The sequence below is a fragment of the Parasteatoda tepidariorum genome, chromosome 11 (genome assembly GCF_982258835.1).
Source record: "Parasteatoda tepidariorum strain Cologne lab strain chromosome 11, Ptep-v5.0, whole genome shotgun sequence".
Taxonomy (NCBI): domain Eukaryota; kingdom Metazoa; phylum Arthropoda; class Arachnida; order Araneae; family Theridiidae; genus Parasteatoda; species Parasteatoda tepidariorum.
The window spans coordinates 67255643-67269806 of NC_141765.1; the positions used below are offsets into that span (position 1 = coordinate 67255643).

At 30.5% G+C, this 14164-nt stretch overlaps 1 protein-coding gene across 1 annotated transcript in view; it reads right to left on the bottom strand.

The window, feature by feature from the left end:
- Positions 1–14164, bottom strand: part of LOC107437531 (DBH-like monooxygenase protein 1) — a 95625-nt gene that overhangs the window by 58247 nt on the left and 23214 nt on the right. The window lies entirely within an intron of this gene.

The window sequence follows — 14164 nt, forward strand, 5'->3', positions numbered from 1 at the left end:
TACTCATATGCAGGTTAGTTCCATTAAAAAAATTCTCCACAAAAGCAAATTTCTACCAATACTTGATCCAGAAGGTCCCTTGTCTTCTGGAATGGGTTCAAAATTACAAGGCTACGGAGTTGAACATTAGTAGTCGTAAATCCAAAATTGGGTCAGCTGTTAAACGGCGGCTATAAAGTAAAATAAAATGAAATGATCCTATATACTCAAAAGTGAAATGTTATATAGTTTTTCTTTTAATCATCGACAGTCGAAATTAGAGTAGGTTCGTGAAAATACTATTACATGTTTAATGCTACATGCAACTCCGTAAGGCCAGTGGGGGGGGGGAAGAAAAGAGTCAGTTTTACATAATAATTTTATAACATTTTATTAAATAATAATTTTTTCTGGACCCAACTTTTTTTGGCGAAACAAAATCTAAAATATTCTCGTAAATTTTCAAACACTTGCAATTTAAGAGGAACCAAAATTTATCAAATGTTCCTACATTATCTTTAAGAATGTATGGGCATTTCGTACGCCATAAAAAATCACAATTCCTAAGAGATTTTACTAAATCCCTTTAAAATACGTTTAAATGTCAAAATATAGAACTTCCAAACAAAAATTTATAAGACTATATACTATAAGAATAATTGTAAGTTCTTAGAAATATTTTACTTATGAAGGTGAATATATTTTTTAGCTTTTGAGCGTATTTTTGTGACTTTCTTTAGCACATACTTTTAAATGCAGAAAAAACATTTTCACTAATATAAATCGACTCACATCAATTCTTATCTCGAAATAAAGTTTTAGTTGTTTTCTTTATGCCATATGAAAGTGAAAGGAACCATAACTGCACATAAGTGCACATGAAAACATCCTGGACATAAGTTGCGTATGTAATTTTTTTAAACGGATATGATCTTTTTAAATAGCTTTAGAAATACTTTTAAATTTTAAGTTTGTTGTCGGTTGTCTATTGAAAATACATTTTTATTCTTAATAGATTATATCAAAATAGATCATGAAAAATATGAATTTATAAATAAATCTTCAACCTAACGTTTTTGTATAGTAAATTAATTTAATAAATGATTCAGGCATAGAAGAAAACAACACCTATTTTGTTTCGCAGTTAAGCTTACGAAAAGTTTAAAAACAAATTGCTAAGTAGATTTAGTTGCTCAAATTAAAAAATAGATGGCAGCACTAATGTAAGAAACCAATAGGTGTGTTCTTAATTGTAAGAGTATGAAATACTACAAGAGTTATATTTAAAAAAAAAAAATAATACTGTATCAAAATAGGGAAAAAATAGTTTTATTTAGGTTTTGGAAAGGAAAAAAAAAGACTTAATAATTTTTCGCTTAATTTTACTGAAATTGCTTGAATTTTGTTGGAATTAAGAATAATAAATAAAAGAAAATACAGTACATTAATATATTATGAATATGCCAGGAAATATTATTTCTTATTTAATAAAGTTTAGAGTTTCAAAGTAAAAAGAAGAATATTCAATTTTTTAAATTCATTTATTCTTCTTTCTTTTTTCACTTATATTTCCTAGGGCTATATTTAAATTCCCCTTTCTTCCAATTCTCATTTTTTTCATTTTCACTTTCTTAAATGTTTTTGTGTATTTTAGTTAACACTGTATTGGGCATCTTATATGTTTTATCAGTGTACAGTATTCACACCAATTTTTGTATTTTGTTACTGTATTTTTGTGTGTCATTATATGCAGTTTATATGTTTTGTCATAGGTAGTCTATACCTTTAGCTACTTCAAATTCTCCTATGGGATGAGATAAAGTAAAATTTTGATGAACTAGATTGTTGTATTACCGTTGTTAAATTTTATAGGAAAATAATTACATTGTATTAAAAATATTACTTAATTATTTTCTACGTAAAGTCACTAAAACGTGAAGAGTTTACTTCTTTCTTTTTCAATGTTTGCAATCCTCGTTTCGTTTAAATTTAATATAAATTAAAAATTCAGGTTAGAATACCAAATAAGCATAAATCGTAAATAATGGATTTTACTTCTCAAATCAATCTTCATGTATTTAATTCACTGGTTAAACGGAGAAGAAAGTTTTCTGAGAAAGCTTGTGTTGTGAAATTCTTAAACAGAAAATCAAGCATTGAAAAAAATTCTGTTTTTAGTATAATTTACATATTTGGTTTGATGCCAACCACCGTTAGGCACGTGTTTTGAAAATTGTATTAAAAAGCAATTTGGTGCTCTGGAATATACGATTTCTTTAGTCATTTTATTTTAATGTCTTAAGTTAGGCAATGTCTAATGACGGTTCTTTCAGTCAACATTTATTTTGTTTCAAGCAAAATTGATCAAAATTAAGCTTATTTATTAATACAATTTTTAAGTATTTAAGTAGTATACATTTATTTAAAAGTAGAATTATTTGTTATGGTTTCACGTTGCAAGAAAGCCATAATGTTATTTTCAATATAACAATACAGAAATAAAAAAAAGGCACATAATAATGCAGAGCTATGGAGTCTGTAGTTGAAATGAGTGGACTCTTCTGAGAGTTTGATACCAACAAAACTTTTTACTGAATGCTAGGAAATTATTAATGTTATTAGTAAGTAAATATCATTTATAAATTTCTATTTTTTATGTATGATACAAATAACAGAACAAATAACAGAATGATATTTATTGTGCACATACATTATAGTTGGCAGAAAAAGTGATTAAATTTTCAGGGTATTTGGATGTATAGATCCTGAGGAATCAGTATTCAGAGCAGCCTCCTCTGGCAGCAATAACAGCAGTTATTCTCCTGGGCATCGAGTAGAACAGAGATTGAATAGCATCGACGGGTACAGCATTCCAAGCAGCTGCAACATTATGCCACAATTCATCGACCGTAGTGACTGATGAGTGGTGGCGCGCTAGTCGTTCGGCAACCATTGGCCCAACGCTTTCAATTGGCGAGAGATCAGGAGAACATGCTGGCCATGGCAACAGGCGAACATGTTCTGTATCAAGTCAGGTCAGGACAGTGTGGTCGTGCCTTGTCCTGAAACGTAGAGTTATAGAGGCCTTGAAGATATGGCAGAGAAGCTGGCCCTAACACATCAGAAATGTAACGGCTGCTGTACTGGAAATGCGGACAAGAGGTGATCGAGACGTATATCCAATGGCACCCCATACCATTACTCTAGATGATGGATCAGTATGACGATGTCGAATGCAGGCTGCCAATGGGAGTTCTCCACGATGTCGCCAAACACAGATGCAGTCATCATGATGCTGTATACAGAGCCTTGATTCGTATGAAAAGACGACGTCATGCCATTCCTGAGTCCAGGGTCGTCGTTGATCACACCATTGGAGGCGCTCTAGCCTGTGATGCAGTGTCATGGGTAGCCAAAGCCACGGTCGCTGTGCTAACAGTCGTCGTCGAACTGTTCGTGCAGACACATTTTGTCTTGCAAATGACCCCATTTATTGACTCAGGGTTCGTGACGTTGCTGTACGATCCCTTAAGGCCATGTGGATAACATGTCTGTCTTCTCGGCTGTTAGGGATGTGGAGCCGCTCAGATCCTGCACGGCGTTCCATATGAACGTCATGAGCCCATCGATTTCATATTCTGCTATCAGTCACGGGATCTCGACCAACACGAGCAGCAACATTTCGGTATGATAAACCGTAATCCCGGTTGGCCGGAATTCGACCGAGATCAAACTCAGACACGTGTTGGTAGGCATTTCTTCTTCTTACACGAGGCATAATTCAAACTTTTTTTACCCAAGAGCAACGCTCAAATTTAATTTCTGTATGAAAAACTTACTGTTAAATCTCTTCTTTATTACTGTCAAATCTATTCTTAAGCATTGTGGATGTCGCTATCGCCACCTGCTTTGTTTGAATGCGCTGATAAGCTAATCATTTGCATACCACATGCTTTATCCGTAATTTCACGTTCGTGGTGTGTCGCCTTCCTGGTTTAGCAATTTAAATGGCCTGTAGTGCATACTAAATATGTGTAAAAATGAAACATTCACCTTATTCTTCGGACATCGCTGTTTTGACTTCGTGTTTTTGATATTTAACTTCGTTTATATATTTTTTACTCGTGTACACGCAATGATTATGCGTAAATACTCATTATTATCTTACTTTTTGACAAGGATTTGGAGGAAAAGAAATTTCCACGTTTTCTTTCTTTTTTTTTTTCAAAATTTTTCTATCAAATTTTTCTGTCCAGAGGGATTGTATTATTTAAAAAATGATCAAATATTGAGAAACGCGTCTCTGTAACTATAATATAAAATGAGCAACACACTAAAAAAACTAAATACTAAATTCTAGTATTTAGTTTTAGTTAGTCTCTAAATACTAATAATAGTTAGTGTATTTTGTCCTACCACACGATTTGTGCTTATAACTTTATTCAGAATCAAAAAGTAAAATAAATAAATAAATAAGAAAAGTAGAGAATATAGATGTGTTTCACTCATATGTGTGAGCAATAAAAACATTTCTGTTAAATCACTAACTCTTAATATAATAGTTAGTCTCAATAGCTGGTTTTAGGGCTTAAAATATTAGATTCCATTTTATTCTATGATTAAAAAATTGTAAAAGAAATCAAAGATCTCCTTTATTTTTAATTTTTGAAGCAGAAAAATTTTAAATTTCTCTTCACTAATCACTTTTTTCTGTAATTCTTTAGTAAACAACACGTTTTTTTCTTTTCTAATCAAATGATTCTTTTAATCGAATAATTTAAATGTGATATTTAAAAAAAAGTAAAATTATTCGCCTGGTTTGGTAAAAAAATGGTCGAACTATATTTTTTATCAAGTGATCAAATCTGTGGAAGTTTGCGTGGTGATTGCACCCGTATGTCGAAATAATCGGATTAGGGCTATGAATCTATTACATTGATCAGTAGTTCTTTGACAATGACAATCTAGAATAAATTCAACAAATAAGATCCAATTATTTTTACGCCGAAACTAATTTTTTGCTCGAGAAGTTTCTTTGAATGAAGTCTGTTTGCTTATTTTTTATATTTCATTTGATTAGTTTAAATCATAAAACAGAAAGCTTATCTTTGGAGAATTTAAAAATTAGAAACGTGTTTTAATGGTTGTGGTTTAATTTCTTCCTTTTTAACAAAGAGAAAAAAAACGAAGTTTTGATGATTTTTTGAGGGAACCTTTATGACTGAACAAGTACTAAATTAAAAAAAAAAGAGAGAATAAATTAATGTCACCCTTTCATTGCTTTTATTTTATCTTTAAAATTAAAATACAGAGAGTATTGCTGAAGATCTAAAAAAGAATTTCTAGACCAAGAAGCTCCGAGGTAGAACCAAACAGGTTTATAAACCAAGAAAGCTTTTTCGGAATGAAAACTATTTTTCTAGGGAATTTTCCTTACTGAACAAGAATTAAATTAAAAATTAATGAATAAAAGAATGATTTAATGTCACCTTTCTATTGCTTTTATTTTATCTTCAAAGTTTAAATGTAGCGAGTATCTCTGAATATGTAGATAATTTTAAAGTAAGAAGCTCTGAGATAAATACGAATTCAAGATTATTATTTCAACAATATGACAAGGGAAAGAAAATGAAACTAATAATTCGATGAAAACTTTAATTCTTATAGACTAGAGCCTAAAGTGATATTTATAAGGTAACCAGAAATTGAGAAAAGTTATAAATCAAAGTGCTTTAATAACTACAAAAGTTTTAAAGTTAAGTAATGATCCAAGCATGCGTCCAAATATGAGATGGATGTATCATTCTGCTGTCGTTGCTTTACAAATTCACGGAAAAAGCAATGTGGACAGAGGATAACGTGTACCAAAAGAAAACAGGTACCGCAAATGTTTAAATAGATGTCATTTTACACAATAACTAAAGGCTTCGAAATATTGCCATGAAAGCGATAAAAATCTAGATTCGAAGAAACAGGGGACATTCCAATAAACTAAAAAGAGAACAGAACTAAATTCTGGAAAGATTTCCCAGATAAGTTTCGGCGAGATAGGTCGCCAAGGAAGTTTAAAGATCTTACAAGAAACTGCAAGTCATTGCAAACTAAAAAGCTCTTATAAAATGAATGCAGATCAAAACAAAGATATAGGACTTCAAAGTAAAAAGAACTTACCAAGTGGTGCATGGTGATCAATTGCAAAATTTTTTTTCAAAATAAGAAAGAATAAGAGATAAGATAATGTTCATTATTTCTATTGTGATATTATGAATAAGTTCATAATAATCATAATGATAGAGAATGGTTTGCAGACAATCCTGCAGCTTCTTGCAGCATTGAAGTGTGTAAACGGAATATAATTCATAATGGTTTGCAATGGGAAATGTGCCATTTGTTTTTGTTGATCGCAAACGCATTATGGAAGATTTCATGATTCAGTCAAAGATGTTGTTTGATAACCAAAACTAAGTTTACTAGAACATGATCAGCTCTAGCACACAGAGCTAAAGGAACTTAAAAATAGTTCAAAGTATATTTCCTTGGCTTATTTACAGCAAAAGAATGGTCACCTTATTTCCCAATTGGTTTGTCTTGGAGAGAAGAACTTGTGCTAAACCTCATAAGACTTTGCATCTCTAAAATAACAATAATAATAATAATAAACCCTTGAGCAAGAGATAAGAAAAAATTCGAGAGGAACTTTTATGTTATGTTTACAGTACTGCATTAGGGTCAAAGGTAGTTGCTTTGAAGTATGTGGCATGCACTAATGTTTTAATGTCTACTTGAAATGTTATGTTTGATTATGACATTTTAATAATCATTCAAATTATAGTGTATCGTAAGTGTTCTTGTCACTCTTACATAAGACATTTGGTAAGGCTTTAAGTGATCATTAATTTAATATTCAGAAATAAACAGTAAAAAGGAAAAGAATGATTAAAAATGCGAAACGAAATAGCATAATTTTGACAGATCTTAAAAAAAAATTAAAGAACTTATATACTTTGATTTGAAATGTAACTTCTAAACCGAATAAGAGAAAAATTCCATTACTTGGTGGAAAAGTTAAAATCTGTTCGTGAAAAATGATGTCTTTCAAACTTTAGTTCTACTGATGAGATTGTTCCTTTTTCAAACCAAAAGGGAGGACTTAGATTAAATAAACTCATTTTAAAGCTTTAGACACAAAAGCTTTTAATCTTCATAGACGGATTTTATCTAAATTAATTCCCCAAGAACATAATGAGCACATTTTGTTTCTAAAAGCAAATGTTGGCGAATTTCCCAACAGTCCGTTAAACTTACTGAAGCAGTACTTCAGTTTCAATTTCTTTAAAAGTGAAAAGAAAAAAACGTGGAGTAACACAGATTACGCCTCCGTTTCTTAGTTAAAAGCCGATCGTCGATATTTCTTCTCTTACTAATATTTAAAGTCCACGACAAAGTCAATCTAATTACTGAAATTTCTCAACAGAGTTTCCATTAACTTTCCTTGATTTCCTTTCTGTTGGAAACAAAAAAACATGTCTAGTGTGTTGATTCAATGAGAGTTGTTTTTAGAAGTTTCAGCCGGTGAATTTGTGATTTCCTGGATTATTCAATATGCTAAGCCTTGATGGATAGTCTTTCCTTTGACATTAAGCCTGAAGAATCCTTCCTAGATATTAACCGTATATTCATGCAGCATTAATTCAAGTATTGTGGAATCATCAGATAAGTTCTCAAAGCTAAGGAGTATTGGTAGCTTACTAATTAGAAAGGATTAACATAGGTGGGGAAGATTTTTCATCGTGTTTGCGAGGAAAAATGTACCTATCTGCCGGGGTGTAATTTCTTGATCGATAATATTTTCGCCGTCGAGTGGTAACGTTTAAACTTTTGACTGATGTTAGTTGATATCGAAAGTTGCCCGCTTTTGGGATATGGGCTGGAGGTTATTTTTAATTATCTTTTGAGTTAGAGGAATCGGATTAATTCCTACAAGTTGAAGTAGATTTCTTAATCTTAGAAAGGAATTTGTTTAAAGGTACTTTGCTAAAGAATCAATATTATTATCAAGAAATATATTGAGTGAAAGCTTGCCTTCAGTGTTTAAAGTATAGACGAAAATTTTCTATAATTAAATAATTTAGCATTATTTGTTGTTTCAGGTATTTGAGAGAAAGATTTTGCGGTGTATACTTGGTGGTGTAAATGAAAACAATAATTGGAGAAGGAGATTTTACTTTGAATTGTACAATATTTATAGACGGTCTGATATTATTAAATACATAAAAATAAATAGAATGAATTGAATGGCCCATCTAATTCGAATGAGTGATGGCAAAATAATTAAAAATATATTGCTTTTTAGTTCCACTGGAACAAGAAAGCAGAAAAAGCCTCTGTTGAGATGGGCTGATTCGATGGAATCTGATTTTCTTGCAATTATTGAAAAGAATTGGAGATCAAAGATAAATCGGAAGTCGATAATTGAGAAATCTTCAGAGGAAGGCATTGGCCCACATTGGGCTATCTGGCCAACTATGATGAAGATGATGTTGTTTCAGGTGACATTGTTCAATAATTAAAAATAATTTTTATAAAGCTAATGATTACTTATAAACATTTATGTGGTATTCATATTTGAAGTATACATTATAAAGTATACATTATATATTCAAGTTTTTAATAAAAAAGTTTCCAGTAAAAGCCATTATTTGCATATTTATGTAGTTTAAAACTTCATATTCATTTTGAATTTCTTCTTTACACAGAATCTAAAGGTATAATTTATGTTTCAGAGCTGCGTGTTATCAGAAAAACTTTTACAAATGTTTATATGCTATCAAAAATATTTCAAAGTTGCAATGTTTTAAATATAACACTTAACTATCATTTTTGGTGCATTTCTTTTAATTCGGAAATTCTTTATTGTAAATATATATATTCTTAGTAGGGCAATTCCATATGTGACGGAATGACATTTTGACTTGAAAAATAACATTTCATTTTAGTTTCTATGCATCTAATTTCAAGTAAGCATTGTTTTTTCTCATACATATCATTATTATTGGCATAATGCGATTCATAAACTAAAAAAAAAGGATTTTCTATCTTTTTTATTTTTAATTTTACGAACTTTTTATTTGTGTGACGGAATGACATTTTGGCAACCAAGCTTTTGGCATGCTGCTTAAAACTGGTAGTTTCTGTGAATTTTGCAGCTATTATTTTTCTGAACTGCTTTTTACTTTTAGTATAATGTGTAAGCAATGTAAAATCTGAATTTGGAAAATTAACCTCAGGTTGGCTAGCAGTTATTAGCATCTATTTGCTGTGACGGAATGACCGTGACAGAATGACAAAAAGTTTAGTGGAAGAAAGTTTTCATTTAAAATTTTTTTAATTAATATGTAAATGATAAAAAGAATGTAACAGATAAACAGGATTAATGTGTATGTAACCGATAAACAGAATTAGTAAAAATTTCAACAATTTGAAAATTAGCTTATCTCTGAAGAGGTTTTATATCTAACTTGCCAATAACACATCTTATCTTCTTTCTCAGGAAATTTATGCATAAATCAATTTTTGTCCTGTCTTCTTTTTAGAACTTTAACATCTAAATGGTCTGTCAAAGTAGTTTGAGCCACATATAAATATTCCTTTTCTGAAATATGGGACAGTGATTAAAGAGTCTCCTCAGTCATGTTTTCCTCTTCAAAACAGTGGCCTTCTTTCAAATCATATACTTGGTTTTGGTTAAAATTAGAAAACATTCTAATTTTGATGATTCACTTTTCAACCACATGAACGTCTAGTGCACGTCTCTTGTCTCTGACAATGCTGCTGTAACAGGTGACCAGCTGAAGTCATTCTCTTTTGCCCTCTCTTAACCCCTAGGGGACGGGTGATTCAGAAAAGCATTCGTACAAAATCAGAATCAGGATGTAATTAAATAAAAAACGATAACTCAAATGTAGTCGTTTCTAATTTGACAGACTTACTTTGCTTTTACTTTAATTATTGTTAGTTTAATCACGCATATAATCAATGTTAATTCAACGTATAACTAAATAGTTTTATTTTGAACAAAGTAATGGTGAATTAAATAAATCAAACAATTATAACTCCGCCCATAAATAAACTGCTAAAGAATTACTTTGATTACCAGTTTTATCTTTTTGCCCTGATCGATACGGTTTTATACTGGCACGTATTTGTGACAGTCGGCGCGAAAGGGTTAAATAGAATAGCTGGACAGAAACAAAACTTCAACAATTTGTTGCTTCGACTTTATGAAATCATAAAATTCTTTTGCATATTAGGTGCCGTTTTAAAGTATCCAATGCCTTGTTTGGCTTTTTAAAACAACCTCACATTTACGTGGTATTTATAGATGCATGTGTTGTGAGGTATTAATGAAATACACTTAACAAAAATTAAACACACTTTACATCATTATCTGCTTCTTTAAGCAAGTGAAAAGCCTCTTTTAGTGCACTCTTCGTTACTCTGTCAGAGTTTGTATTATGACTGAATCCTTCCTGGGGGCTTGTAACTAACATCATCTTGACAGTTAAATTTTTTAACCAAAATAAACAGCTTATCGACATTCACTTAATTTAGTTTCTTTTGAGTTGAATGTTAAATACTTCTCACATTAAGACTGAATTAATTTTTTTAACTTTACTGTTGATTTTGGAAGTGAGTGTACAACTTTTTTTACGGCTTTACCAAGATTTGTAGGGGGAATTTAAATTATTTGTATGTGAAGAGGTTGGTAGAATTATATTTTTTCTTTGTTTACACAATCTCTGCACAACATCTAAGCTTTCAAGTTCAGCTTTTGTGGCGGAAGCCTTCTTATTTGCTTTTCTGTCTCTGGCTTTTTTTCCATCTTATTATGGGGATCCTATGGGGATTATCCTTCTCAATATTCTATCTGTCTTTCAACAGTTGTTTTAGCCATTAGGTTAATTGAAAAATAAATAATTCTCTACTTTTTGAATAGGCTTTTCAGGGACTCGTTTTGTCATTCTATCGCCAAGGATGTGTCATTCCGTCACATTAATTATTGGAAGTTAATAATCAAATGCATAAAATTTTATAATCTCTCATTGATTCTTATGCCATATCTGCTTTATATTCCAAAATATACACATTTTCATTTTGAAATTTAGTTTCAGTTTAAAAAAAAATACTAAAACATGTGACGGAATGACACAAAAAAAGTTACTTTTATTTTATATATTAAACTTAAAATGACTTAAAGACTATGTTTTAAATGTTTAAATTTTGTACTATATGCATAATTTTATCAAAATATTGCAAAAGAAAGATGCATTTATTTTATTTTATAAGTGGTTTTCAAGACAACAATTTCAGCACAAATGTGAACAATTCACTTGTCAGCCATGTGATTACTTTAGAATACTGCTATATTCAAAAAACTTAAAATTATCAAAAATGAAACATGAATAAGTAGACTTTGGCTATTTCTGAACATATTTTTGAATTCAAAGTATGCAATTCATAAAAAAAAAATTTCGCTTAAAAGTTGACACTTTCATGGAATTGTCCAGTAGCAAAATTTATTTTATTGAAACTTGCTAACATATAAGGTAAAAATAATCCTAAAATATCTTAATAATATTAAGCGTTAAATTCATAATGCTGTGAAATTCTAGAAATTCATGTTCGGAAGAATTCTAATTATAAGAATTCTTTAAAAACCATTTTGTCTGATGTAAACAATTGTTAATTGAATCAGTGAGTTTTTTTTAACTATAGTTTTCTATACAAGTGATCGAAATCTCGCATAAAGAGAAAATAAAATTTCAATTGTCATGAATTGTCGAAGAATGAATAATGCATAAAATAATAATAATAATAATAATAAAAAAAACCAGAGCTATTAAACATCGCATCAACAGTACAACATTGTTATCGTAACATAAAAAAGTGAATTTACTGGGATTCACAATTGTTTTCAATGATATCATTATATTTATTGCAAGTGTCATACAGTGGATATTCGTAGCAATGCAGTTAAAACAGCTTACATGATTGATAGAGCTTATTTTCCTACGCCTCTGATATGAAAAAAATAACAACGAAAATTTTTAGTTTAGACCCTATTATTGCAAAGGTGAAGCATAATTAAAAAAAAATGAAAACACATTTTTTAATAGTCTGTTACTTAGCTAGCAAATTAGTTTACAATTACAAAGATGTTGCTGTATAACCTTTTATATGTAGAGCTTCTAGGATAATCTACTTTCCACATAACGTTCTAGGATTGAACTGACTTTTAGTATTGTGTCCAGATTGGTGCGTAACAGATGTCAAGAATTTCCCTTAGATGATAGTACAAAACACACACACATAAAAAAATTATCGTTTATTCATTTCAAGACAATTGTAATTTTTTTCGTTTTTAAACGCTTTAAAAATAAACGCTCTTCTGAACAATTTGGAACTAGTAACTTGTTATTTTAATGCGCGTTATCTACATGTCTCCAAAATTAATTTGATTGGCTGTAACTTAGTTACAAAGAAACCCAATGAAATAAAAACTAGGAAACTATTTTTAGAATGATTTTTTTTAAACAATATATAATCTCTTTTTTACTTAGAAAAGATATTTTTTAAAAATTGGAGCATCCAGTAAGAGCCATCAAAATTTTTAGAATAATTAGGAAAATATGTATTTAATGTCGCAATTTAAAGTGCGTTAACATAACCATTAAGGAAGACTATTAGAATCAAAACCTGTTTGATTGTTCGGGGGAACTGCATGCAAGAGAAAGGCGATTATTAGAAACAATTTCAAATTTCGTTCGGCGATTGAATGAAAGTTTTTCAGCCAGCCTTCTGAAATCCAGTCTTTTATTCTGTTTTCTTTCCCAGAACTCACTAATGTTATTGTTTTTTTTTTCAATTTTTAATATTACAATTCCTAGTGTGAATTATTTTGCTACTTCATTTCGATAAAGATTTTAAATATATATATATTAAAGGTAGCATTTGCGAATCATTTTAAATTTATACCAGATACACTAAATGTTCATAATTACTTAAATAACAAATATCAAATACATAATAAAGCCTGTTTTTCTGCCCCAGCATGGATCAGGTTTGATGTAGTTTTTAAACATTAAATAAAAATAAAATAAATAATAAAAAAAAGTAATTAAAAAAATAAATTAGGAACAGCGCTTTGTAGTTAAATTAAGTTATTTCGGCCGGGATAGATTGACTGGCAAGGCGTTGGGCCCATGTTCAAGAGATCGTGAGTTCGATCCCAGGGGCCAGAGACTCCCCGTGTAGTAATGGTGACTGGTGCACGTTAAACCTGTCGGGTCACAAAGTCCACCAAGTTATCATAACAAATAAGTACCCCTGAGGGTAAGGAATTGGAGATTGATCGTTCTCTGGCTCAGGTCAAAATTACGATCTGTGGACGAATGAATGGGTCCGCCCTATAAATGGGTGTGGCAGATGTCGAATTCTTGGCGCCACTGGAAAACAAGACCAGTAGCATAACCTCTGCCTTAATGACCAGCGACAATAACAACATTAAGTTATTTTGGGTGGCACGAAAATTTCAGTAGCAGCAAAATTGCAAAAATGAGCAACAGGGAAAAAAATCTAAATCCTCTCTCATAAAATATGTTCAACGCTGAACTATGCACCATATTTTTGTTCAAATTAAAGTATAGTGTCCTTTAAACAAATGCAAGATAGTTTAATTTGCAGGACTCAACTTGATTTTGCATTGCGATGACAGAAAGCTTGCTCTAAATTGTAATTAAACGCTCTCCGTCTTCAACAAATACTTCAAACAAATTAATTTGCAAAAAACTTCAAAATCTAATTTTAACATGTTTTTTTTTTGCTAAATATACGGTTTAATTTGCAGGATATAGTTCAACTTGATGCTGTACTAAAGTTTTAAAAATCTGACACTTTATTGTAATTTAACTCTTTCCAATACTTCAAGCAAGGTAGTTCGTAAGTTGTGAAAAAAATTGAAATTTAATTGTAACTCTTTTTTCTACAGAAAATGTGAAAGTGAAACTTTCTACATTAATCCAAGAAAAAGTGGCGTTTAGAAAAACTTGGAATTTTTCGAGCTCGCTTAATTTAATTTGTCTGAGTGTCTCGTATTGGTTACCACTTAAGAAATGAAATGTTCGTT